Source organism: Ailuropoda melanoleuca, chromosome 5 (assembly GCF_002007445.2).
Source record: "Ailuropoda melanoleuca isolate Jingjing chromosome 5, ASM200744v2, whole genome shotgun sequence".
In the NCBI taxonomy this organism is placed as follows: domain Eukaryota; kingdom Metazoa; phylum Chordata; class Mammalia; order Carnivora; family Ursidae; genus Ailuropoda; species Ailuropoda melanoleuca.
This window is the reverse complement of record NC_048222.1, coordinates 34,457,742-34,484,930: the sequence shown is the minus strand read 5'-3', so window position 1 is coordinate 34,484,930 and position 27,189 is coordinate 34,457,742. Positions and strand designations below refer to the sequence as shown.

At 47.1% G+C, this 27,189-nt stretch overlaps 1 protein-coding gene across 4 annotated transcripts in view; it reads right to left on the bottom strand.

Annotated features, from left to right (window-relative positions):
* DAAM2 (dishevelled associated activator of morphogenesis 2) overlaps positions 1–26,420 on the bottom strand; it is a 119,916-nt gene extending 93,496 nt beyond the window's left edge. The window contains exon 1 of one of the 4 annotated variants that reach the window (XR_004625486.1): positions 25,832–26,420. The gene's annotated coding sequence lies outside the window, so the exon portion shown is untranslated. Of the gene's footprint in view, positions 1–25,779; positions 25,798–25,831 lie in introns of those variants that run through there. The other 3 variants (XM_019808644.2, XM_011235615.3, XM_034660670.1) reach the window with 3 other exon arrangements.
* Positions 26,421–27,189: the final 769 nt, after the last annotated feature.

Genomic DNA, 27,189 nt, shown 5'->3' with positions numbered 1-27,189 from the left:
CCAGAAGGCAACTTAGAGATTCCATTGCCCAACCCCCTTCCAGACAGCCAGGAAAATTGGGCACAGACTGGGGAGGAACTTGTCAGAGGCAGAGAGAGAAATGGTGGCAAAGGGAAGGCTGGCACTTGAGCCCTTTCTGATCCAACCAAGGAAAACACAACTTTGTATTAAAACGAAGCCACAAAGGCCAAATTATTTTGTAGGACATTCTTCAAGTACACAAAATACAAATGGTATTTGAATGCAATACCACACACAGAAGACACTTAATGAAGGAAAAACAGAGGAAAGTAATGAGCAAAAGAGGGCACATGGGTCAAAGTCTAAAACTATTTCTGGGTTGACTTTAGCAGAATGCATTGAAGTGAGGATACCATGAAGTGATAACTTTCTTTTATCCTCAAGTAACATTATTTATAGTTGTGATAGTTATTGGTACTTAGTCAAATATCACTGGTCCCCACCCCTCACTCCAGGCATGAAGCAGATTGTACTTCCTGGCCACTTGTGTTTGAGTGCAGCCACGTGGCTAATTCTGGCCCATGAGCTGCAAGTAGAAGCTGAGTGTCGTGACAGTTAATTGTACGGGTCAACTTGGTTAGGCCAGGGTACCAGATACATGGTCAAACTTAATGTCACTGTGAAGGTATTTTTCAGATGAGAGAAACATTGAAGTCAATAGACTTTGGGTAAAGCAGATTACCATCTATAATGTGGGTGGGCCGCACCTAATCATTTGAAGGTCTTAAAGAAAAGACTGTCATCCGCAAGGAAGAGGTAATTCTCCCTCCAGACTGACTTTGAACTAGAGCTGCAACATGTACTCTTCTTTGGGTCTCCAGCCTACAAAGCTGCCCTGCAGATTTTGGACATGTCAGCCCCCACAATCAAGTGAGCAAATTCCTTAAAATAAATCTAGATAGATAGGTAGGATAGATGATAGATAGATAGATGATAGATAGATAGATAGATAGATAGATAGATAGATAGATAGATAGATGATAGATAGATAGATAGATAGATAGATAGATATAGATATAGATATATACATTCTTCTGGTTCCGTTTCTCTGGAGAACCCTGACTAACACAATCAGTCACTAATTAGCGGTCTAGAATGTTGAATCAGCAGGACACAACCCCCTTTCTTGTTGGCACAACAATCATCAACATTTAAGGAAGTGCCTGTTCTGCAGCCTGGGTTCCTGAATGACTATAATGTGTAGAGATCTGTGTTGACCCACCACAAACAATAGAATGAGTAAGAAATAGACCTCTCTTGTCTGAAGTCACTGAAATTTGGGGACTGTGTGTTACCACAGCATAATTTAACTTATACTGTTTGTCTTAGATTTGAGGTGCTGGAGTGTGAGGAAAGACATCCAAAAAAGTAATGGAATCATAAAAGGGTTTTGCTCCTGGCTGGCCACTGAGTCCCAGACACATGGCTCCTCCCCAGCTACACAGCTTCCTTCACGGTCTATGCTGGGATCCTGGGACATCTTAACGCACAATCCAAACACAGTTGTGTAAATGCATCAAAGGTACAATCTCACTGGTGAAAGAAACTTCCCTAGAAAATGTTCAGAGTTCTGCTGAGGAATCTGACCCTGGGCCTTGAATGGGAAATTCTCCAAAGAGCAAAAGTTTCCACTACGGCAACAAGAATGTTAAACATGATTTAAAAAAAAAAAATCTTTTCTCAGTAAGAAAAATGAGACCATGAGTATTTATAAGCCAAAACCCAAAGGCCATTCCCTGGTTCCTGTGAGGTTTCCTGCTGTATGGGGAGAGTCAAGCGCATTAGAGAGGGTATTAGAAGGGAGCAGGATGTCCTTGGCTCGAATGCAGACGGGTAAGCGTGGGACCTTTGAGGAAAGCTATCATAGCGTGCTGGTGACTCTCCTTAGGGTGCCCCAGAGGCTCCTGGGACTCTGCATCTCCTTCTCAGCGGATAAACCCAGTGTCCTAACTTTAAACATGCTACAAAGACGAACTCAGGGACACAATAAGATATAATAGACCTGGGGCACCTGGGTGGCTCAGTCAGTTAAGCCTCTGACTTGATTTCGACTCAAGTTATGACACCGGGGTCCTGGGATCAAGCCCTGCATTGGGCTCCCTGCTCAGTGGGGAGTCTGCTTCCCCTCTCTCTCTCCCCTCTGCCCCTCTCCCCGCTCTCTCTCAAATAAATAAATAAATAAATAAATAAATAAATAAATAAATAAATCTTTAAAAAAAGACTATAACAGACCTAAACTCTTAAAGGAAGAATTTAGCTTAGGGTAGTGCCGCTCAGCAGGGACATTTCGCAGGGACTTTCGGCAACGTCGGGAGACCTTTTCGGTTGTCAGGATGAGGCAACGCTACTGGTATCAAATGGGTAGAGGCCGGTGATGCTGCTAAGGTCTTCTGACACACGGGATGGCCCCTCACCCCCAACAGAGAATCAGTCAGGCTAGTGTGAAGGTCGAGAAACCCGGCCTGAGACTAAGTCCCTAGTTATTAGTGTGTGAAGGGTTATTTATTTATTTTTAAAGATTTTAGTATTTATTTGAGAGAGAGCAAGAAGAAAGTATGAGCGCGGTGTGGGGAGAGGGAGAAACAGACTCCCCACTGAGCAGAGAGCCCAACCCAGGGCTCAATCCCAGGACCCTGAGATCATGACCTGAGCCAAAGGCAGATGCTTAACTGACTGAGCCACGCAGGCGTCCCATAGGGTGTGAGGGTTAAGAACAAAGAGCATGATAAACGCTCTGGAATGCAATGCTCCAAGGGGAGGGGAGACGTGCACAGTCGTATACATATGCACCTACATAAATATCTGTACCCACATATAGATACACGTAAACTGACTATACCAGTGAAGCTTTCTGAGAGGTAGCAGAGTTCCCATCAGTAGGGAAATAAGTTTTGCTGCTCTCTCTCCTCTGATGAGGGAGGAAGCCAGCATGAGGGTCAGAGTAGAGATCTGCAAAGTGAGGTTAGGAGCAAAAGTTCAGGGCAGGGCTGGGGAATAAAGCCAGCATCATGAACAGAGGGTTGAGCGGCAGTGAGCACCAAGAGGAAGGAGAGAAGCCAGGCCAAACAACAGGACCTCTGGCCAAGCAATCAACCGCTTCTAGAACAAGGTTGTCCAATGTCCAATCTCAAATCATTTGTGTGGTTGTGATGTGAATACCATTGGCCTAGGCAACACATACTTCAGATCTACTATGGGCCAGGCCGTGTGCGAGTAAGCGGCATGTGGTCTCACTGGAGGCTCCCAGCTGCCCTGTGGGGTAAGAAGTCTCCGGCAGGGGAATTTAAGCCACTCACTCAGGGACACACAACGAGCAATCAGTAGAGACAGAACTCAGATGTAAGTGGTTTAGCTCCAGAGTCCATGTTCTTCACTTCTGGGCTGCTCTGCTTGTGACCAGCAATAATTAATACCCGTAACTCATTAGATGGAAATAGGAACTCAGAGCAGGAGGTAACAAGAAATGTATGAGCCTCTTACTCTGGAATCTCTGCATCAGACGTTCCCAGACTTGATACAACACTAACAGCTGGGCTGCACCCCCCAGGGTTTGCTTTAGTGGGTCTGGGGTGTGGGCCCAAGGATTTGCATTCCTAACAAGTTCCAGGTGATGCTGATTCTGCTGGTCCGAGGACCCCTCCTTGAGAACCACTGCTCCTTTGGAGAGACGTGGGGCTCACTCTGCTTGTGGGGACTGGAGTCACCTAATTTATGCTGAATCTCAAAGGCAGGGAGATGTCTGGTCACAATATCAACTACTAAGTAGCTATGAATTGAAGAAGGCTAGTACTGAGAGAAGGGAGGGAAAGAAAGAGTGTCAAGTGGAATTCAACCTGGAAGGCTTCCTGGAGGAAGAGCCATGAGGCAAGAAGAAGTGACACTGGCATCACTCATTTGATACACACTCCAGATAGCAGGGGTCAAGGTTTTGAGCTCCTCTCTAGGGGAAACTCAATTAATTCCAATTAGCTGCACCCCCTCTAACTGCTGAGGGGATACCCCCTTGTTCTTTCGTGAGTCTTCCCAGAAAGTCTGAGCAGCAAATTGTAACTGGCAGGCAACCTATTTCACAGAATGGGAAGCTGTGCAGGACGGCGGTTAGAAGAAAGATGAACAAGTTCAAATTCCAGCGCTACTGCTATGCGGTATGGACCCTCCTCAAAGATCTTAACTATTCTAAGCCTTAGTTTCCAAGTCTGCAAAATGGAGCAATTCATAACTAAAATTCAGAGTTGCAAAAACTGATAGCATGTGACATGCTCATGACAGTGCCCAGTCTACACCAAGCCCCAACAATGGCATTAGAGCTCTATCTGTGGCCAGGGAACGGGCCACAGTCAAAGGTAGACTTGCTCTGGGCTGCTCACAACTCTTGCAGGAGCTGAGAGGTTGAACTTTGGATCCCCCTCACTGTCCATTGTTTAAAAGATCTTCCATCCCAGTGGACACCCCCAGTGTTTTAGGGCCTTTCCCTCCTTCTGAGCTTGCTCTCTATCAAATCATGTCTAATGACCCCTTTCCACACCTTGCTCAACACTTCTTTCATTTACAAAGTTAGTAACACTAAGGAAAGGGGATGAAATCAAAATATAAACTTCTCTACCATCTGCACGTACAATATGGACTCAACTTTGTTTTGAAATGTCTGCAGAGGGAAAAGACTGGCATGTGAATTACCAAATGTCAACTCAACTGGGAAAGCAAGTTCCCCAAGTGTGGTTTGTAAGCAGGTGGGAAGTTGGGAGGCACGGGTGGAAGGGCAGAAAGTTCCTGCTTCTATATATTTTCTACATTTTCTGTAATGAACCTGCATTTCTTTTATAATCAAGGAGGGAAAGTTATTTTGTTTGTTTTTTTGCCTTCATATCCTTCCAAAGCTTTTTAAAATTATAACCCACTCCACAGCCACTCTGTCCACTCTGCTCACATGCTGCCTCTTGGCTCTCGTCCTCTGTTTCTAGCCCGTAGTTTGCACTCGTAGTCATGAGAGGGTTCCTTCTCCGTGTTCTTCAGCAGATTTCCTTTGCGTTGGCCTGAGATCCTCTGGTAGGTGGAGCTGCCCCAAAGTGGGAGATGTTTCCTCCCTTGGAAGAGCGGCAAGCTCACTGCCTGCCATTCCCTATGCTGACATCCACTCCCAGCCTTAACAAGCTCACTAGATGCTTCTTCTTGAAGCAAATGGTTCATGCCAAGAGGAGCAACAAAGGACACCTGCAGGTGAGAACTGTGCACATGTGCACACATGCACACACGCTTGCACACGCACGTGCACACACACGCACTCATGCACCCCAATCTGCCTTGTGTTCCTTCTGTATCTGGAGGAAAATGTCATGCGGTTAGTGCCCTCAGATGAACTGGGAAGGCAAATCCCCTGGTTGTGGTTTGTGAGATGGTGGGCAGCTGGGAGGGGGGCGTCACAGCCAATCCGCTTCAGCCTGGCTCTGAAATCCAACCTTATTTTCCCGGACTGGACTAGGATCCCGTTTCTCAATGTGAGGAGCCTTGCTCTCTCTTGGTGACACACACTTTCCCCAGGAATGCTGGACTTCTCAATGAGCAATTCTTGTATATTTGGGATTCTTGGAATCTGGACAAAGACTAATGAATTTCTGGCTCTACCCTAGATTTGGAAACCCTCTAGAACTCACAGGCAAGGGGGAAGAAGGGAGGCAGGGAGAGAGGCTGTGGGTGTGTTCGCAGCAGAGAGAAGGACGCAGGACTGAGAAACAGGATCACAGGGTCCAAGCTGCAGCCACTCCAGAAGCTACCCACTGACTCCCAAGTCAGAAGCCACCTTCTACCCTATGACTAGAAGGCTGGCACAGGCGGGCTGGGGGGTGGGGCACACTGAATAATGTTTGTTGGGGCTCAAGTGTTATACCAGGTGGAAGTCGGGTAGTTGGTTGGTTGGTTCATCACAGTGGGAGGTGGTTGTGACTTATTGGGGTGCAGGACAGAGAATGTGGATCTTATACTCAGGCACACCTTATTCGGAATGCCCTCTGTGCCTCTAACTAGTCATGTGACTTCAGGCAAGGCACCTACATGCTCAGAACCTTGGTTTTCTCTTCTGTAAAATGGGGTAGCAGACACTTTGCAGATCTACCATGAGACAGGGATGTGCCGAAGAGTGAAGTGCTGAGCCCCATGCCTGGCTTCAGAATGGTAGGTATTGTTTGGCGACTTTGGAGAGCAGACATTCATAAAGCTGTCTGTGTAGTGGGATGGCTGCGGGAGGTCTGACAGACCTGGGGACAACCAGGCAGTGAAAAGACCTAGCTCCCTAGGATAATGGCAGGTAAGCTTACGTTCCTTCCTTCACAGGCTCCTCAGGAGCCTTCATGGGTTCTGGTGGGTTTGGGCCATGCCACCTGATCCCACAACCCACCTGCTGAGGGTCTGCTTGAATCCGAAGTGTGAATGTGTGGGTTCCAGATCACCAGAATGAGATGGTAGAGGGTCCACAGGGGTCCTGGGCCAGGAAGCATACTGGCCTGTCAGTAAAGATCAGGAAACCACCCCAACCGTGCTGTCTAGAGAACTCCATGAGTTCTTAAGGCATCCTGAAGAACACAGCAGCTGAGTTCCTGCCACCTCCCCCACCTCCACCGCCCCACACGCCCCCTGCCAAGAGCTCCGGTAACCTGGGCAAACAGATCAGGCCCCCAGGGTGTTCTCAGTCTAATTGAGAAGGCAAAACACAGACATAAAAGACTTAAGAATACAGAAAAACAAGGGGGAAAGAAAATAATTTTCTTTCAAAGGAGCTCATATATGCACAGGGATCATGAGGTGATCTAAGGAATCCACATTCCATGGGGTTAATCCAGGGAGACTTTCTAGAGAGGGTGATGATGGGTATGGCTGCCACTTAATGTCACCACAAGTTCTCCCCAAAAGTTCCCCCCTCCGACCCTGTGGCCTGACTGACGGAGAACAGTCACTTTTGCCTGAAATAGTAAATTTACATAACCTCACCATCGTAGCGATGCTGAGCGAGGCTCTAGTTACAACAACAAGGGTTTAAGAATTGGAGAGTTTGCAATGGCAAAGGCAGAGGGGGAAAACAAAACAAAATCCACATGAGGTTTTAATTTTCTTTAGCCACGTGAGAATGGCCCTGTAGATCCAGCTTTAAATACCCAGCTGCCACTGCCACAAGATGGAAAATCACACACACACACACACACACACACACACACACACACGTCCCTTCAAACAGTTCGTACAAATCAATGTTTCTAAGACTATCTGTCTTGAGAAGATGCAGTCCTGGACTCCCCTTGCTCAGCGTCTTGCACTGAGGGTTGTCTCCCCAAATATACCTGACAGGACTTGGAAGGAGTTATCCTACAGCCATCACCAGAATGGAACATGGAGCTGTCCCTACAACACCCAGGCCAAGTCAGAGCTCACCAGTGGCCATGAACAGGACTGAGGGGAAGGGTTTTAGATGGAACCCCTTAGAAGGAAATAGAGAGCACCCTGCTTGACCCTGGACACCTTGCGTTGAGTTCCCTAGAAGCAGAGTCTGAGACAGAGATTTGTATAGATGTCATATATGGGGGCTGTGCTCTTGGGAGAAACCAGGAAGGGAATAAGGAAAAGAGAAGAGGGCAGAGGAATGATCTGTCAAGGATGTGGCATTTGGAGAGCGCTAGGCTTCAGTTCAGTCCTGTGGGGAACTCTGGAAGGGAACTGCATTGCCACGTTGCACCCTACCTTCAGGCGAGGGAGTGGGGCTTTTGTACCTTTCTCCCTGTTAGTCATTAGCCACAGAATTCAAGGGAAGGGCAGGGCAAGCATGGTGCAGCTCCAGGCACTTCTGCACAAGAAGGTTCAAGAAGCCCAGGACAATCCACATGGGTGAAAGCCATTAGCTAGCTGGAGCACCCACAGCAGCCGGGGATCTAGGCAGGACACCAACAGCATCTTCTATATAGGGTCTGTGAGCCCAAGGGCTTCTTGCTTAGAATTCGGATTTTCTATTGATCACAATGGCTTCTTCAACAGATTACTGGCTTAAGAAGATGTGGTCCATATATACAATGGAATATTACTCAGCCATCAAAAAGAACAATTTCTCAACATTTGCTGCAACATGGGACAGGACTGGAGGAGATAATGCTAAGTGAAATAAGTCAAGCAGAGAAAGACAATTATCATATGGTTTCACTCATTCATGGAACATAAGAAGTAGGAAGATCAGTAGGAGAAGAAAGGGATAAAGAAAGGGGGGGCAGTAAACAGAAGGGGGAATGAACCATGAAAGACTATGGACTCTGGGAAACAAACTGAGGGCTTCAGAGGGGAGGGGGGTGGGGGATGGGATAGGCTGGTGATGGGTATTAAGGAGGGCACCTATTGCATGGAGCACTGGGTGTTATACTCAAGTAATGAATCATGGAGCTTTACATCAAAAACTAGGGATGTACTGTATGGTGACTAAAATATAATAAAAAATTATTTAAAAAAAAGAAAGCTAAAAAAACCCACAAAGGTTTATTGGTTTGTTTGGTTTTGTTTTCTTTTGCATGGGATGCTTTTAGAATCATCCTGCTGAAGAGAGAAGCAAAGGTGTGACCAATGCAGTGTTCAGTGTGGACTGGCCCCCTAATGTCTATTCTCGCCTTCTCCCATACTAATAGGTCCCTGCTTTTGTGTAAAGCAGCAACATGCCTAATTAAAAAGTGTTCTGCTTCCCCCTTGACTCCATTGCAGTTTGAGGTCACTACATAACATGGTATTATCCAGTTTCCAGAGGGAGCTTTCAGAAAAGCTTGTTAGAGCAGAATTAGCTGACATGCACTTCTGTACTTTCTCTTTCTTTTCTGCCTGGAATGCAGATGTGAAGCTAGAGGTGAGGTTGCCATCTTGTAATCATGAGGCAATGAGCACAAAGACAAAAGTCTCTTTCAAAAGAAGGCTGATGCAGAGAAACAGAGGGAGCCTGGGTCTGTGACAGCACTGTGGTGCCACTCAACCAACTCTGGGCTATGTCTGCTGGAGTCGTATAAGAAAAATAATGAACCCTAGTTGACAGAGCCACTTAAGTCGGCTTTCCATACCACATAGCTGAATACAAATTCCAATGGATACATGCTTCAGAACACTAGTTCTGGTGGGGGGCATCCCATGGAAAAAGCCTTCTTCAGATAAATAGATTGAGAGAATACTAGTACCCTTCTCTAAGTGCCTGGCTCTGTGCTGGTGAGGACAAGCGAGAAGAAAGAGCACCGCGTGCATTTCTTTAATCCCAGAACTTTTCGTCCTAGGGCCACTGTGAGAACCTGGTGTTTTATCAAATGCCATTTGGGAAATGCTAGACTAGATGACCTCTTCTGATTTCCTTCCTCCTGAACATTTCATGATTCCCCACCCAGAGGGGACCAAGCAGATGGCCAGACTGACAGCAGCCTTAGCATTCACCCCTCCATGGACATAAGTGCATCAAAGAATTGAGTCCTATGAAGTTGGTTGGCAATGGGTAATGAACTAGATGAATTAAAAGACTCAAGGAGGGACCAAGTCTTTTGGAATTTTAGAGGAATTATTCCTCTTCCCAAGCAGTGATAGGCACTTGCCTACAGGGATAATCATCATCGTAATAAACGACATTGATACAGCCAACATTTTGAGCATTTATTACCCACGAGGCACTGTGTCTCACATGGATGCTCCCATGCAATCCTCACAGTTGCCTAGTAAGAAAAAGACCTTTCGTTTGCCTACATTGCAGATGAAAAACCTAAGGCCTATTAAGAGATGGCAAACGTTTATCCAGTGTCACTCAGCGACCACCTGACAGAACAAGGACTCTGCCCGCAAAGCCTACAACTTCAATGGTGCCATTCCTCTGCCTTCCTTTGCAAAATACCCATTATGTTTGTAGACTGTGAACTTTCACTTGATATGCTGCTTTGCAGGTGTCCCTATGAATTGGGTGCATACACCCTGATTCATTGACCAGCCTGGGAATTGTCAAGGGCAGGCCCTGTACCCCCATGCATTCAGATATGTTATTTTCTCCTTTCTCTGTACTTTGCCACAATATTTAGAGACCAGGTCTCCACAATGCAGGGCCACTCAGTCAAGGCTGCCTCTCTGACATTTATCACAGACTTCACAGAAGCGAAGGTTTGTTCAACGGAGTCTTCAGATGAGGGTGATGCGTAGTGTGGATGGCAGTGGAGCCGGGAGGCAAATGTTGGAATGGTTAGCTACAGCTAAGTGCATCCTCAGCGTCGCATGCTTATCCATCAGGGCGCTCAAGACCAGCATCACATGTGTTGTGTGGATTGGGCTCAGACCAGGTCTCAAGTCCTCAGCCGGCCACCTGAGACCACCAGGCTCAGTCAGTTCAAGGTAGACACATCCTCCAATCTCTTGACTGTAAAGTATTTAGAACATGACAAATAGCCAATCCCCAAGTCTCATTTGAAACATCTTCCATTTCATAGCATATAACAAAGTACCTGACCCATAACCAGAGATATCTCTTCCTTCCTTCCCACACCCCATTCCTGACCTATCCATCCATGTCAGTCTTCTGGAGTCAACCAGTCCAAAAACAGCCCAAATTGCCCCAAAGCAATTCTAGCTAGAATCAAAGAGGACTTCCCATCATGCCTGGTCTCTCTAGTTACACGATGAATGCACGCAGAAATATCGAAGGCTCTAACTATGCTCAGCTTGTCCCTCTACCCCCGTTCCCTGCCCCTCTCTGCCATGCTCCTGCCCAGGGGGCAGAGCTCTCCAGAATGCATCACCCAGATTCCTGGGTTTCTGGTGCTCAGGGGATTCGATCAGTGGGCAGCAACAGCAGGAGACCAGAGGGTAGAAGGAGAGCGACCTCAGGGTTCATTCCCCCATTCCGTCTCTGCTTAGCCATGGGTCTGACAGTGGTGATGTTCTTCTAGAGCCAGAGCTCCAGCCAAGAGGCCCTAACTTCTCAGCTTCAGCTGCCACAAGGCTCTGACAAAACATTTCTCCCCCTTGCCCCTTCAGGTGCAGGCGTGTTAACATCTTCCTGCTGTTGCTCATTCCTGGGTGTCTCACATTTCTTCTAGGATCTTGTCTCTCTGCAAATAGTCCTTTCTTTACATTCCTATCAATTGAACCCTTTTGGGAGTGCCAACTGTTTCCTGCCCAGAGCCTGACTGATATAGGATTGCAATGTACATCCTCAGATGTACATCTACCCAGGATTTGCTCCAAAGAGTCCCAGTTTTGTGTGATTTTCTTCCTTTTAATTAAGGTGAATTATTATGATATATAAATAAACAGGAGGTGCAGAGAAGAGCCACCCCCAGCTTTAGGCCCCAGTGCAAGCACCATACCAGCCAGATGAGGGGCTCACTGTTGCGGAACTGACCACTGAGGTTCATGAGCTTGGTCAAGGACAGAGGCTGCATAATAAAGGACGGGGCACTCAAGGCCAACACAGTTTGTGTAACTTGGATTGGGCCTGGACCAGATTCCAAGGGAGAGGGAGCTGTAACAAAGAGTAAGGCTGAAATCAACTGGATTTCAATAAGCACCCAAAGAAGAAGCCAGCATGGCTTCATTGTCCAGTATAAGAAAGTGAAGGAATTCCTGGCGTGCACACTTTCCCACTTTGGGGCAGGATGTTTGCAAGAGGAACAGAGAAGTGGCTGTGTTAATGAAAGTCAGAAGGATGGCAAACTTCATCGAAACCAGGCAGTTATGGGGAGAGAGGGAGAGTTTTTCACCCTGGGGCAATGAGAAGTACTTGAGACTGTGGGTCCCATGTCCTTATCAAAAGGATGTCAGGATGATGGTTGTGGCCACTTGCCAGCACTTGCAAGAAATCCCAGTAACTCCCAAGGAAGGGGTGGGAGGAGAGAAGGCTCCAGCAATCTGCAATATGGAAAATGAGCCAGAGAGTTGGTGTTTGGTTTCTATTAGTATGACCCTATTTTGCTTTTTATTAATATGTCAAAATATGATCCCAACAAAGCCACATATCAGAGGAAAATAGGTCAGGATGTTTTGCTCAAAAACAGGGATTACCACAGGGCCCACTGTAGATGTCTAGAGAACAGCTCATTTGAAGATGATCGTATCTACCTAAAATTTCCCAGAAGAACCTGGAGCAAAGAGGAAGTGCCTTCCTATTCGGTTTTCAGCATGCCCACTTGCCAGTTGGTGGAGGAGACACATTAAGGGTTTGTGCCCATTTGTAAAAATTACCTTTTTTCAAATGAAAAAGTATTTTAGCTATCTAAATATATAGATAGTAATAAAACAAGCATTTGTGTAGCTATTACTCAGTATAAGAAATGAAATCTTACAAGTCTAAACAGTCTCTTTGTACCCCTCCCTGGTCTTCCTGCCTGCCTTCCCTAGAGGGAGACACTTTTCTGAATTTACTGGTTATTCCAAACATGTTTTCATACTTTACTTATATATGTAAATATTTGTAAATAAAAGAATGTTATTTGGTAGGATTTTAAATTCAATATTAATGACATCCTTCTACAGTTTGCTTTTCCACTCAACATTATTTCCACTTAATATTATTATACCTCAATAGACAGTCTATTAATTTTTTTCTCTGTAATCCATAGTATTCCATTGTATGCACATATCAAATTATTTAGCCGGTCTTCTGGGTAACAGAAATTGGGGTGGCTTTCTAACTCTTAAAAGCCATGCTATAACGAATATTCCTGAACACAGCTCCTTTTCATAGGTGTTAGATTTACCTAGGAATGAAACTGCTGGGTCATAGGGTAAGTGCACCTTCAATTTTACTAGATAGTACCAAATTACTCTCCAAAGGGTACAGCCAGTTAACCCCCCACCATTAGTGAATAGGAGTTATTTGGGGCTTTACATCCAATGTGTGGAGTATCATTTTGGGGGCCAATCTGCTGAGTGTAAAATTATGTCTCCTTGTGGTTTCAATGTATAGTATTTCCCCAATTCCAAGTTGAACATCTTTTCCTATGTTTATTATTCCAAAGCATCATTTCACTGTTAGAATTACATTTGTATCCTCTAAAAACCCAAAAGATTCATTCTTGTAATTTATCAAAGTCTGAACAACTTGGGTATTTCATCACTTCCTCATTGGAAAACTGGGATAGGGAGAAAGAGCTGTGGATACAGGCAAAGGGAAGACATCCTTTTGCATACTGGCTTTGAGTCAGGGATTTTTCAAATGAGCCCTAACTTTAGAGATCAAGCACATGAAACAGGAATTCCAACAGTCCCTGGGCAATGTGGGGAACACATCTTTTTAGATCTCGTCAACACTGTCCAGGAAAAGTTCAGAATGTTTTCACCGTGCTCTTGGCCTCTTTAAGACACACACAAGGTGGACACCACGAATGGACTGAAGGAACCATAGGAACCATCTGTCCATCTTCCTGTTGCAGGAAACACCATGTATTTACCATTCCAACACATAAAATCACTCCTCTAATAACACAAGCCTGAAAGGAGATTTCACAACTTCCTCACATTCCCAAACACTCTTCAATGGAATCTAAGTTTCTCCACTTTGAACACCTCCCTCTCATAGCATCGATGTCATGGAATAGTACTCTTTACTTCTAGATCTTTCCTTGACAATGCTGTTAGTACTTTGAGGACTCATCTGAATGCCTCCTGTCCCTGACACAAGGATGGATGAACTAGTTTGGAAATGCATAGGGGCCAGGACTGTATCTTATCCAGCATCGAAATTCCAGGACATGTTCGATTTATATTTTTTAAGGGACGGTATTTCTTCCATACTAAATCTTCTTTTCCAAGCCTGAAGACCAGAATAATCATGGAAATAAACCTTCTTGCTCAGAGGTAGAACTCTAGAAAATACCTTGGAAATCTTCTTCTCTATGAACCATTCCTTGGCTTCTCCCACCTCAAAACAATCTTGCCTCCTCTATTACGTCAGTACCACATAGTCCTTAGTATTCTGATGGAAAGAAAATTATTTGGCAAACAGCAATTATAAAGATTTACAAAGTGCATGCCATGTTCCAGGCACAATTTTAAGTAAGTTACAAGTATTAATTTTGTCGTCCTTTGGAGGTAACTACCATTAATGTCCCCATTTGATAGTTGAGGAAACGTAGTGTCAGGGAGGATACGATTCCAGAAGTGGTGGGATTTAAAGTTGGATTCTAGAAGTTTAACCCAGGATCTGTACCAGAAGCTACCATTCTACACCAAAGCTACCACTAGCTAGACATTCAGAAGCACTTCAAATGCTTCTCGCTGTTGTTCTAGTGAAAATGCAGCTGTGCACTTAATGAGAAATTAATTATCCTTGGATCCTTATCTCTGACACCCACATCAATTCCCAAGGCCCTGAAGAATTTGCTGATCCCTTCCTTATTTATTAATGAAAGTTCCCAGTCACACGGACTGGCCACATACGCACCAGGTCCGCCTCACTTGAGGCCAAGGAGGGCTGGAGGCAGAGCGAATGTGGCTCACAGAGCACCCCCGCCCCACGCAGCGCCTTACACCAGTGCTTCTCAGATAATCCTTGAGCCACCACCACTGGTAACTACACAGCACTCTGTATTTTCATAGACCCTACATCAGACTCACCTCGTTGCTATGCCACAGGTACTGCTGGCATTTTCATTTTACACATGACAAAAATTCCAGGCTCAGAAACACCAAATTGCCAAATCCCTTACCTAAGGAAGTTCAGCTAATTAGTAGAGGCTGATATTCAAACCTAGATCCTGACTTCAAATCCCATGATACAACATCGTTTGCTACTTATTTAGTTGGTCCCTTTTATTTTTTGTCCTTGGTGTGTACGCACACCCGCACACAAAACTGACTTCTCTTTCTGGACCAGTGGAATAGGAGTCAGATCAAAAAAAAAAGAGGAAAGCAATCTAAACTAAGCTCTTGTTCTATGAACCGTGAATGAATGAGCACATGGATAAATGATACATAGAGTTAATCCAGTTCCCTGGGTGCTAACTCTGTGTCTGTCACCCAGCTAGCGGCCACAAATACTACAGGGACTAAAGCACAGCCCTAGCCTTCTAGGAGCTTCTAGTCTGTTAGCATATGCGTCTTGATGATAACTAGATCTGTCAAAGGAAGCTCACCTTGTCAGAGTCTCTTCTGAGCAAGAAATGGTGCGCAGAGGGGAAGAAGAAAGCCAGACCCTGTTTTAGCATAAACAGGAGACTAGAAGTACATCGTGTCAGGGCAAACTCCAAACAGACAGTGTTCAGAAAGAGTTAAAAAGCACCTGTAGACCCCACTGACCAGGACAGCAATGCCCACTCCACCTCCCAGTTGACCTGGGACAGCGTCAAAGGATGCCTGCTTCCCCAGTGTCCCATCCAGTGACCCTTTCACTCTTGAAAGAGTCCTGGTTTAGACAGTAAATTACATGTTCGTCCTTGCCTTCCAGGAAATTTATGACCTTTTCCAACAGGCCCTGGGCAGGAAAACAATTTGGCTTCTGAAGGTCATTGAGTTGCCTTCCTTCTGCTCCTTTTTACAGAGCTTCTCCTCATAGCCATCATCCAGCAACCAGCACAGGCTCAAGGGGGACAGCCCCCACATTGGTGTCTGCGTTTCCACTCAGTGTTAGCACTGAAGCCAAAACCATTCCCCATCAGATCCCCAAATGCACGAGCTGTAGATTCAAGCATATCTGTCTTATAGCCTGATTCTGAAAGTTTCTTGCTGCGTGATCTTAGGCAAGCCCCTCAACCCGTCTGAGCCTCAGTTACCTCATCTATAAGAGAGGGCAGTGACACCCAACTCACCTCATGGGACTGTTGTGGGAAGCAGTAGGAGTGGAAACACGCAGCACGGTGCCTGGTCTGCAGGACCTACCTACCTGCAGCAGGCTTCCTGGAACACGTGAGCTCTCAGAAGTAAAGGGCATGGAGGATACGAACATCCCAGGAACCCCAGCATATTACTGGGACTCAAGCCCCTGTCCTACCAAAGTGGGAGCTACTTCTTCATCTTTATAGAAAATGGAACACATGGCATGATCACTTCATAAACCTGACGGTGCCTCCTGACGCTGACACACGCATTCCCTAGGATCCAGCATTCCCACTCCGGGGACACACCAACAGGAATGCATTCATAGGCTCACCCAAGGACAAGTGCACAAATGCTCCTAGCAACACCGTTCACAGCAACCCCAAACTTGGAAACCAACCCATGCCCATCCACAGAAGGGTGGATGCATCAAGTGTGTTACGGTCACATAACAGAATACTATGCAACAGTGAGAACGAGTGCTCCACCCAAGAACACGACCCTGAGCAGAAGGAGCCAGACAAAACTGAGTACACACCGTATGATCCAGTTATAGGACATTCAAGAATCGGTGAAGCTCTCCCATGGTGTTGGAAGTCAGGATTATGGAAGGGTAGGAGCCAGAAGAGGGCATGCAGGCTTCTCAGTGCAGAGACAGTGGAGGGGGCTTTAGAATATTCTCTTTCTTGATCTGGATGCTGGCTACGCAGGTGTGTTTAGTGGGTGAAAATCCACTGAGCTATATCCTTATAAGCTGTGTATCTTTCTGAATCATCTTGAACTTCAATAAAAAGTTTTAAAAATTTGAAAATGCAAAATATATTTCCTTTTGCAGTAGAGAATTGATCAAAGTACGCAGTAGACACTTAGCAGAAAGCAGTGGGATATTTCATTGAATAAATGTGTTGCCACCCCTGCCCGTTCTGTGCCAGGCACTGTGCAGGATGCTGGGCAAACAGAGCTAATGAGACTGGGTCCCTGTTCTCCATCATCATCATTGCTAACATTTCATAGTGTTCTCTATGTGTCAGCCATGGTTTCAAGTAGTTCTTTCTACTCTTTCTCTTTTTACCAAATCATTCATGAACTTTGTCTTCATCACAATCCATTTTACAGATAAGGAAACTAAGGCACAGAGAGGTGAAGTAACTCGGGCATGGACACACAGCTAGTAAGAGCTGGAACCTGAATCTGAACCCAGGGCTGGTGCTATGACCCACAGCATTCTCCTCAGAAATCTGGTCTCTTGGCTCTGTTAGCCCCAGCTCCCATTTAGACAGCTGCACACATCGATAATGTGACCCCTGTTCAGGGCAGCAGCGATGGAAAACGATCAACTGTGTGTCTTGGAAAGGCAGTTCCTAACTCTGAGCAGCTGCCAGCCCCCTGCCACATGACAGGTGACAGACTGATAAATATATTGACAGAGATTAAAAAAAGAAGGGGAAGGTTAAAATGGCTTGGCCTTTCCACCGCCCCAAGTCCACAGAAACTCTGAATTTGCTTCAAATTAACTTCAAAGCCGCCTCGGGCAGTTTGGAAATACTGACCCATCTTCCTGCTGACCCGGAGTCACTCCCTTCCCTCCCAGCCTGGTCCTGGGACCTTGAGGCTGGTGAGTCCCGGGACTGTGGTGTCTAGAAGGAAGTGAGGGAGGGTTGACGTGGCCCCCCAGGAATGTGGTCAGACTTTGAGCTGTGAGCCTAGGTCCCTGAGTCTGGTACATCGAGCATCCATCTCGCAGGCAAGCTTTGATCTGGTGCTTGGGCAGGCCATCAGTGTATGTGACCCGAAGGACAGAAGGTTCAGCACAGCACCAAAGCCTGCCTGTGCTTAGGACAAAGCAGAGTGAAACAAACACCCATGAGGGTGAAGCATATTGGGCAGAGATCACGCAGGCATGATGTGAATACCTCTGCAGGGGGGAAGGAAGCCCCCAGTGAGCCAGCAGGGTTCTCTGAGACTGCACTCCGCCCTCTGTATTACAGAAGCACTGGTAATATGGAAAGGAATTCCCAAAGGTCAACTTGTCCAGCCCCTTTTCTCCATCTGGTCATGCTTCTGCCCCATACACCTACACCCACGTGGGTGGGGGGACAGGGGCAAATGCAAGTTTGGCAATAAAAGTCAACATACTTGTTCCTTCTGTCCAGCTATGATACAATGCTATGTGTAGGGAAATCAGTTGGGCCTCACCTAGAAAACACACAAAATCGAGAAAAAGAAAAAAAATGCACTTTTTCGTGTTCCAACACAGCCGCCCATGATTACCTAGAAAATAATGGGCTGCTCCAAAACAATTTCATATGAAAGAGTCAAAATTTCTGGAGCAGGCATGGGGTTCTTCAGAAGGGCTCTTAGAATCCACCACCCCCCCCCATGGGACAGAGGGACAGACAGGAGGGAGCGCTGGGCAGAGGGAGAAGTGCAGCTGCCGGGCCCTCAGTGAAGGCCTTGATCAACCCCACATGGAGCCCTGAAGCTGGATGCCCTTTAGAAGCTCCCCAAGTTGGTATAGCGGGGCCAGGCCTTCATCACTCCCACCAATCACTGGATGCAGTTGACCCAGGAGGGGAGCGTGGGCAGGAATGATGGTGGGCAGGGCAACTCTCTTCAGCTGAGGCAGGTCCAAAGTGGGCTGGCCACCGGCGTCAGTCCAGAGCGAGGGTCAGGGCGGCACAACATACGTCCACTATGCAGGGATCTGGACCCTGTCCCATGATCTGAGTGCAGCATCCGCACACCCGACCATTACACTATACTGTCTGATGGGTTTCCACCAGGACAATTCCCCATCTAATGCATCAGTCTTTGATTTTTCCTGCTTCATTCTTGCGCAGTCAGTGATGGAGGAGAACCAAGCAGGGAAGGCTAAATCTGATGAGAACAGGGGTGGGGCCGCCACAGGGCCTGATGCTCAATAGCTTCCCCAGGGCACAAAGGAGGACCACACAAAATATGCAGCCCTGTCGCAGATGGTCACCAGGCTAGATACATCAATCACTCCACCTGAGCGCCAGAATGCAGCTCTCCTGGGTGATGGGTGCTTGCTATGTCAGAAGCAGGGACCCACACTGGTGACCATCCAGGATGAAACCATGCTTAATAACTGACTGATGGAAAAATAAATATCCCTACAAGAAAGGCATGATCTCAAATATATAGAGCTGTGTGTGTCTCGGCCTAAAGAAATCAGAAAAAATAAAAAGGAGCTTGATGCCGGGGGTAACCTGATGGATGATGAAGGGGAAGAAAAGTATGCTGCCGAGTAACGTGTAAGGTTAGATCCAGTTTCTTGAAAAACAAACATTCAGACAACAGGTACCGCTACACCTGCGAATGCACCAGTAGGTATTTGTAAGAACAAAGTATAAGATAAGATGGCTATAATTCTAGGCTACTAACATGAATGATGAGGGTGTGGAGGGGGTAATGTTATTCATTTCCCACTTGTCTTTTTGTTTTCTGCATGATATTGATTCATTTGTTTAAGTAACAATTATTCAGAACTTAGAAAAATCAAAGAATATGCATTTTAAAATGATCAGCGTAGTGCCAGGTGCAGAGTGGGGTCCTATATAAAAGCATTATTTCATTCCCTCTCCCCATCCCCACCTCAATTAGGCTGCTCTGAATGGTTCACTGAGGGTTGATCAAAAGGCCATGATTTTCCTGTGCCCTCCTCTTATTCATTAGAAGACAACTTTACTTTAATATTCTTCCATGCACAATATGTATCGGCCATCAAAATAAATCTTCCATTAAAATCTCTAAAAAAACTATGCAACACGTTCTGCAGTCAAATGGTAATGCTGTCAATTACCGCTGTTTGCTATTATCCATGACCAGGCTTCTCTCTAGGATCATGCTAGTGAAAGCTAACCATACCAAGCCAACTCTCAATTATCCTGGCGCATACACGTGCAGAGCCCGGAGAAGCCAAAAACCAACTTTTCACCACAGCTGCTGACAAGAAGCCAAAGGGTTGGTTTTATGTTTCTTCCATCTTTCACTGTTCCTGGCTACCCCTTAGGAGAGGTGTTCCAGAGGGCAGGAACCAGCAGAGAGCACAGGGATGAGGACATAAAGGGTCCCCATAGTCTATAAACTGGGTGGTTCTTCTCTATGTGGTTGGCTATGGGGATTTGCTCTTGCAATCTCATTAGTGCCTGGGTAAGCCCTACTCACTCCTCAAGAGTTAATTCAGATATCACTGAATTGAATCAAGGGTCTAATTGACATTTTTTGGCTACCAGGTGTGGAGTCAATGATGCAAATTGACTTTTATGAGCTCCACACATGGAGACGGCATGACGGAGACTCAGTTCTTGTCTGCTAATGCAATGTGTTAGACGTTGTGACAGAGCTGGGTGCCATGCTTGTGGGAGTCAAGAGGAAACAGTAATTGGGGGAAGCCTTGCAGAGGGCATTTGAAAGAGAGAAGCAGACAACTGAGTGAGCCCGGCAGGGAGATTAGGACTGGGGAAGGGCCTCTCAGGTAGACAGAACTATGAACAAGGGTGCAGAGATGGGATATGCTTATGACCAGATTAGGTGGAATAAAACCTAAGTGGATCCAGGAGGATGATGGGGATTGCTGGTCGACACAACAGACATTCAGGAGCGCCTCACTCACACACCCAGGGGTCTGACCTTTGTTGTCTTGAAAGGACATCCATTACCTCAGAAACCTCAGAAACTCGTTTTTCTGAAGAATCTGAAGAATTCTGAAGAATCACCAACTGATTCTTTTTGCCCACCACAATCTTCTTTTCTGTCCAAAATACTGGATTTGGATTTTTACTTTAATCTAGTTCCTTTTCCTTTCACTTGGTTAATTGTAACTACAACCATGATAGCAACGGCTAATGTTGGTTGAGTTCTTCCTCTAGGCCGGGGTCTGACAATCCTCTCAACCATCCTTCGAAGGACATGTGATTTATTATTGCTCCCGTTTTTCAGGCGAGAAAACTGAGACTCAGAGGTGTAAATAATACGCACGTTCTTACAACAGGTAAATGGGGTGCCAGGAGGCAAGCACAGGTTTGCCTGATTCTAGAACCCCTATTCTTGACCGCCACGCTGTCCTGTCCCTCCGCAAGATATAACCTCTGTCCCCGTCTGAGATCCAGAGCAGGAGCCTTCAAACCTTTTCTGTTAAAGGTTCAGACAGTAAAAATTTTCAACTCTGAGACATTATAGTCTCTGTCACAGCACTGAACTCTTGCCCTTTTAGTGTGAAAGCAGCCATAGAGAATATATCAACAAATGTCATGGCTATGTTCCAATAAAACTTTACTTATAAAACAAGGTGACAGGCTGGATTTGGTTGTTGAAATCGCTGGCTCCTAATCTCTAGTAGTTTGGTCATTCATTCATTCACGTAGCCAACATTCACGGAGTGACTTACCTCGTGCCTGGCACAGCTCCATGTTACGCGTCTACAGGAAACACCACCCAAGTGCCCGCCCTCTTGAAGCTTAAATCCAGGCAAAGTGTTGGCTATTTGTTTGTTTGTTTGTTTTTTTAACCCATGCCTGACACCCTGAATCTTAACGTTGGTACTCTCCACTCTTCACTTAGACCTTAGGCTCTCACCCACACTTCAGATCACTTGGGGAACTATCAAGGCAAAACTATCTATGCCTGAGCCCCACTCTCCAGAGTTTCTAATTTAATTGGTCTGGGGTGGGCCCAGGTGTTGATACTTTTACAAGCTTCCCAGGTGATTCTAATGGGCAGCCAGGGTTGTGCCCCCTGCCTGGGAGCTGTTCCCCTCCTGTTTCCCCCACTTACTTACCATGGGAAATAGGGTAAATCTTTTAAGCCCTCAGAGTTTGAGCTGTAAAATATGGTCAATGCCAATCTCATAGGATTGTTCTAAGGATGAAATGAGGCCACATGCTTTTCATACTGTAGGCTGTTACGCAAATGTAAGGTACTGTTGTCATTGTGCCATTATTTTCAGTTTCAATGTTAGGTACTGCCTCAATGATTTCTCTCCCCAGTGTTGACTTTGATTCTTTGAACCAAGACCACATTTGGGATTTCTAAAACATGCTCTATGGAGAGTTCACTGATAGCCCAGGTTTGTGGGTCAGTGAGTCGGTGGACTTTCCTTTCTTCCCGTAGAGGGTCACATGGGGCTGCCATTTGTTTGGCAAGGACAACACTGACCTGTGCTGCCCCACTTTTGTATTAAAGGTCTCCATCTCCAGCCTGAGATCAGCTGAACTTTGAGTACTGCTGTTAAGCCTTGAATAAGTAGCTTATTTGCTTTGACTCGGGGACAAATATCCAAACCCATGTACTTTCTTGAGTGGAGAACCAGAGGGGGGAAAGTCACTAGCATTTTGCTAAGCACTGGGCAGTTTGCTAGATCCTGCCCATATATTATTTCATCTCATCTTCAGAATGAGCCTGGGAAGTAAGAAGAGTCATTGTTTTCATTTGACAGATGAAGAAGGATCAGAAAGGATGAATAGCTTGTTACCTGCTGGTGCTGAACTCAAACCTGAATCTACTTGATTCTGAGCTCCTTCCACAGAACCACAAGGCAGCCTACGGATAACTCAGCTCCTCTCTGGCCAAGACCCAAAGAGACACCAAACTGCCTAAAGTTTATATTTTCCGGGTTCTTTTTGTTCTTTGATTTGCTTTTTTTTTTCTGTGGATGGGAGCCCCAGAAAGAACCCCACAACACCTGCTAACACCCTTAGTCTGATAAGCCTTGCACATTACTGGCAGAATGACATACACGAGTCCAAAGAAAAGGCCTTCTGTCTCTGTACAGCATCTTGACAGTGCAGTTTTATAACCTCATAATGAAAGGAAAAAAAAAACCCAAAAAATGTGAGAAGGGAGCTGGAGAACTAGATACTGCCAGGAGTGAGGAATTCACTGACCCCCAATCTGGGCCATCTCAAGAGAAGCTGGCCAGTGGCTGAGCCTCTTAAAAGCTGAAAAGTCATTCCAGGCCATGGTTAAAGAGAGAGCTTGAATAAAACAGAAACAAATGTGATCTTCAACATCTTAAATGTCAACTTGATGGATAACTTAGAAGCTCTGAGATGGGCCAGGACAACCTGCAGCTGCTCCCTCCAGCATCCAATGCTCCTTCTTTCCGTGGGACTAGCCACTCCCCGAGACACGGTGTCCATCGGGGGCCGTCACCCCACCCCATAACACGCCGGAGATACTTACAGATGGCGAAAACTTCCATGGTTTACAACCCATCAGTCTCCCCTTACTCTGACCCGAGCACCCTGAGGAGCAGTGGCTGCCTAACCGACCTCGGACCTCAGGCTGCTTCTTCGAGACACACCTGGTTCTCGATCTTCCAGTCCCACTCCCACCAGACACATACGACCTGCTCCACTGCCATTCTCCCTCCTGAGAGACCTCCAGACCAGAAATGGTTTCCAGGCCAGATACCCAGGATGCCTGTCGCCGCCCCCCCACCCCAGGGCAACAGACCAGGCATGCTCATGGATCATCCCCACTGGTCACCTTCTCTAGAGGGAGGAAATAAGGGTGACCGGAGCCCTGGGACTGCCACACACTGGCCTTTAATAATGGAAAACGTGTAGCCAGATTTGGGGAGAGGTCCTTTCCAAAACACATGGACTCCTGGCGGCTGAAAAATGAAAAAATAAAATTACGCTATTCCCTTCATTAAGGGCCTAAAACATCACTAGCTCTGTTCTTAGTCTTTTGCATAAATGTCATTTTTGTAATAACCTTGCAAGGTCATTATCTCCATTTTACAGATGAGGAAGCTGAGGCTCAGAAGGAATAAGTACTGAATACCCCAGGTTCCGAATTCTCTCCCAGGGCAGTCTGCTCTGAGGTCTGAGGTCTGCACTCTCTCTGCCGTGCCAGGGTGTATCTGAAGTCCAGAGCTGAGGGACACAGGATCCCCAAACACAGACACTCTGGCTGTGGAGATACCTCTGCTATCAAAGCCAGTTGTTCTTCCTGCCAGGTGCGTCTGCCCTTTGGACCTTCGGGAGAGAGCCTGAGGGTGTATCCTCTCTAAGTATGCTGATCTCGGGGATGACCCAAGAGCAGGCCAGAAGCCAGAGCTGACAGAAGAGGCAATGAGATCCCCCCAAGCGTCCATGGCCTGGGAACTTGACCTGGGTCTAAGTTGGTGAAACGTCTCCCAGAGCAAACCCAGACAGGTAAGAATGCCATGGACCCTCCAGAGAAACCCCAGGTGATGAAAGAGTTGCAAGCCCAGTTCTTGCCCCCAGCTCTCCCTGGGGAGTATTTCTCAGCGCTCGCCTCCTCTGGGTCCTCCGTGGCCTGGAATCCTCAGCCTTCTATTTGCCCCTTGCAGGAATGAGTGGGAACATTTAACATTGGTATTTCCATGGGCTCCCCTAAAATCCAAGCGAGCCTCTGCCTCACTGATCATCTTTGTAGCCTCCCGACCACCTGCCCTTAGGCTCGCCCTCTCCTTTACCCCTGCATCCAAAGCGCTCCCCCATGAGAGGCAGAGTTTAACCTGTTTAGTTCCGAAAACTCTGAGGGCAGGGGGTTGGGAACGCAGACTGGGGAGAGAACATGTTCCCACAGAAAGCAGTAGGCTTTCAACCTCCCCCACACTCACCAAAAGAAAACACACAGACCTTCCTCCTGGTCCTGCCCTCTCCGCCTCCCGCTTCCTGAACTCCTGACTTTCTTCTGAGTGCTAAGGCCCAGGAGAAGTTTCTCTCCTCTTTCTGTCCTGATGGGGGCACGAGTATTCACTCAGCATCCCAGGATCTGGAGGCAAAGCTCTGAAAACTCAGGAGTTTGGAGCCAGAGCATGAAGCAGGAGCAGGCAGCAAGACAGTAACAGCACAGTTGTTTTTCATAAAGGAAGAAATGGGAGAGGAGAACTGGGCTGTTTGTCTTTTCGTGCCTGAGGCCAGGACCATCCCCGCACAGTCACGAAGGTGCAAACATGTGCCTGCACGTGCATCTTGCGGTACCCAGCTAGCCTTGTTTACACGCACTTTTGTTTACCCTGCCCTTGGGATGGTTTCCCTCTTCTTCAAAACATTTAAGTTGAAGACAGAACTTCTGAAGTGAAAGAAGTCTTTCTGACATCACTGTCTGCTCAGTCCTTTACAGCACTTCCCCGGGGGGGTCAATTAGTATCATTTCTAAAATCTACCCCAAATCTCGAACTTCCTGTGGGTCCGTTCTTATATCCAGATGTCCTCCCTGTCCCTTCAGTTCCTCATTTTTCGAGGACTCAGGGAGAGTCCGGCAATCTTCCTCCCACCCCAGCTTTGTAGGCTGGCTCTATTGCAAAATATAAAAGCAGAGACACAGCGAGGGCAAAGTGGAAAGGGCTCTCTCTGTGGTCCGTTGTTCTAGGGCCCAACTACTGACATCCAGCACTGTGCATGGGGCAATCTGGGGCTAGCCAAGCCCTACAGCCCGCACCCCCTTCTGCCCCCCTCTAAGAGCACAATCCCCCTCTGCTTCCTAGGGAAAATCCACGCCCTCCATCAGCCCACTTTTCAGAGAAATCCAAGAAACTGACACCAAACCCAGAAGAGGGGAAACACAAAACAAAACTCTTGAAAGATGGGAAGTTGCTTTCATTCCCATGTAGACTTCAAGGAAAACCTCCAGGGACTCTTCCCTGGAGAGGTGTGATTTTCCTTCCTACCTTCCCAGGAACTTTGCAAATGCACCACAGAGCTGTGGAAAAGTGGCCAAGGCAGAGAGAGAAGAGTTAAATCAAGCCCAGACCTCAGCAATCTGTGTTCAATTTTGATAAAAATCTCTCTCCCTCTCCCCCACCACCCCCCTTCCTCCACCCCACAGTTCAGACATGTCTCTTTATGTTAGGAGTTTGCATCGTGTTTGGGGCACCGCGGCGCTCCCCCAAAACCTGGCACGTCGCTTCGCTCCCCGTGGGCCCATGTGGCAGACGCATCCCTCCCACTCCTGGGGCAGGGCTGGCCACCGCACCTCAGTGTCCTGGCCACCAACGCCTTCTCTTCTTCATCCTCCTTACAATTACCTGCCTCCAGACCGGATCCTTCCTTCCTCAGTTAAGTCAAAGTCCCATTGCCGGGCGATGTCAGGGCCACAGCAGGAGGCTGGGCAGCCGCCGCAGATGCTGAGGTCCCCAGAGTCAGGACCCCCTTGCTGGGATGCTCCTTCTCTCGCCCGAGGTCCCACCGAGGCTGAGAGCAAGAACTTCCCGCTCCCTTTGCCCTGCCCGCTGGCCAGAGGCCAGGCTTGCAAGTGGGAGCTGGAGCTGGGGAAGAGTTAAATCACCGGAATGAAGGCACAAGCTGAGCCGGGAAAAGACACTACCAAAAAGTTGTCAGTTTGGGGGGCACCGGCTGCGTTCGTCCACTTGTGACAACAAGGAATCCGATTTCAAAGCCACAAAAAAAAACCCACAAAAAACATTTCCCCCTAAGTTTTCCAAAGACATTTCCTGTGTCCAGATGCGCCCATACAGACAGACGCAGACCCACACGCAAATCACACCCCTCCGCGCACAGACACGCACACAGGCCCCGGGAGCCCACTCAGGGACCGGTGGCTCCTGCAAACACTTGGCGGAAACGAAACAGGCAGCCTGCGCAGCGGCCGCCGCTCCAGTCCCCTTTCGGCAAGGATACTCTGAACGTTCCCTAGGTAGAGTTCTGATTGCAGGTCCTTGGGATTTGTAATTTTCACACTTTCAGACAGAAAGGAGGGGAGGGAGGAAGGGCGAGCGCGGCCGGCAGGGCGAGGCAGACAATGAGGGTAGCTGTTTCCAACTTCGGCAAGGAGCCTTCTCAGGGCGCCCTCTGTTTGGGAAACAAGTGAGGGTCAAGGGGGCAAGAGTGGCGACCTGGGCAGCGTGTTTCGGCCCGCTCCTCCCCTGGGAAGGGGCGAGAAGACCCGGTGTGAGCCGGCTGCGGGGGTCAGGTGCCCGGGGATGCCTCTCGTTCCCCAAAGTGTCCCTCCGGGGGAACAGAAGTCCCAGGAAGGTGCTGAGGCAAGGACAGAGATAAATCAGGCAGAGCGGAACAGCTAATTAGAAGCCCTGGTCCACACCCTGACAACTTTTCCATTTCTTCTTTGGGAGTGTGTATGTATAAAAAAAAAGTTTATTTTTATTAAATTACGTTCCACACTCCCTGCCTCTGTATAGTTTTTCCAACGCAGTGCCTATTCATCTTGCTTCACTGCTTATATACAGAGTTTGAACCATTTACAATAGCTCTTATTCATACTTTTTAAAATTACTTTTAATTTTTTTTTTCGTAAATGTGATTGTGATTCATCTCCTTGACTCCACTGGAAATCGCCCCAGTCAAAAGCAATCGTGTCCTCCATGATCGGCACCATCGTCAAGGTGAGTGTTTGATGATCTCTGTA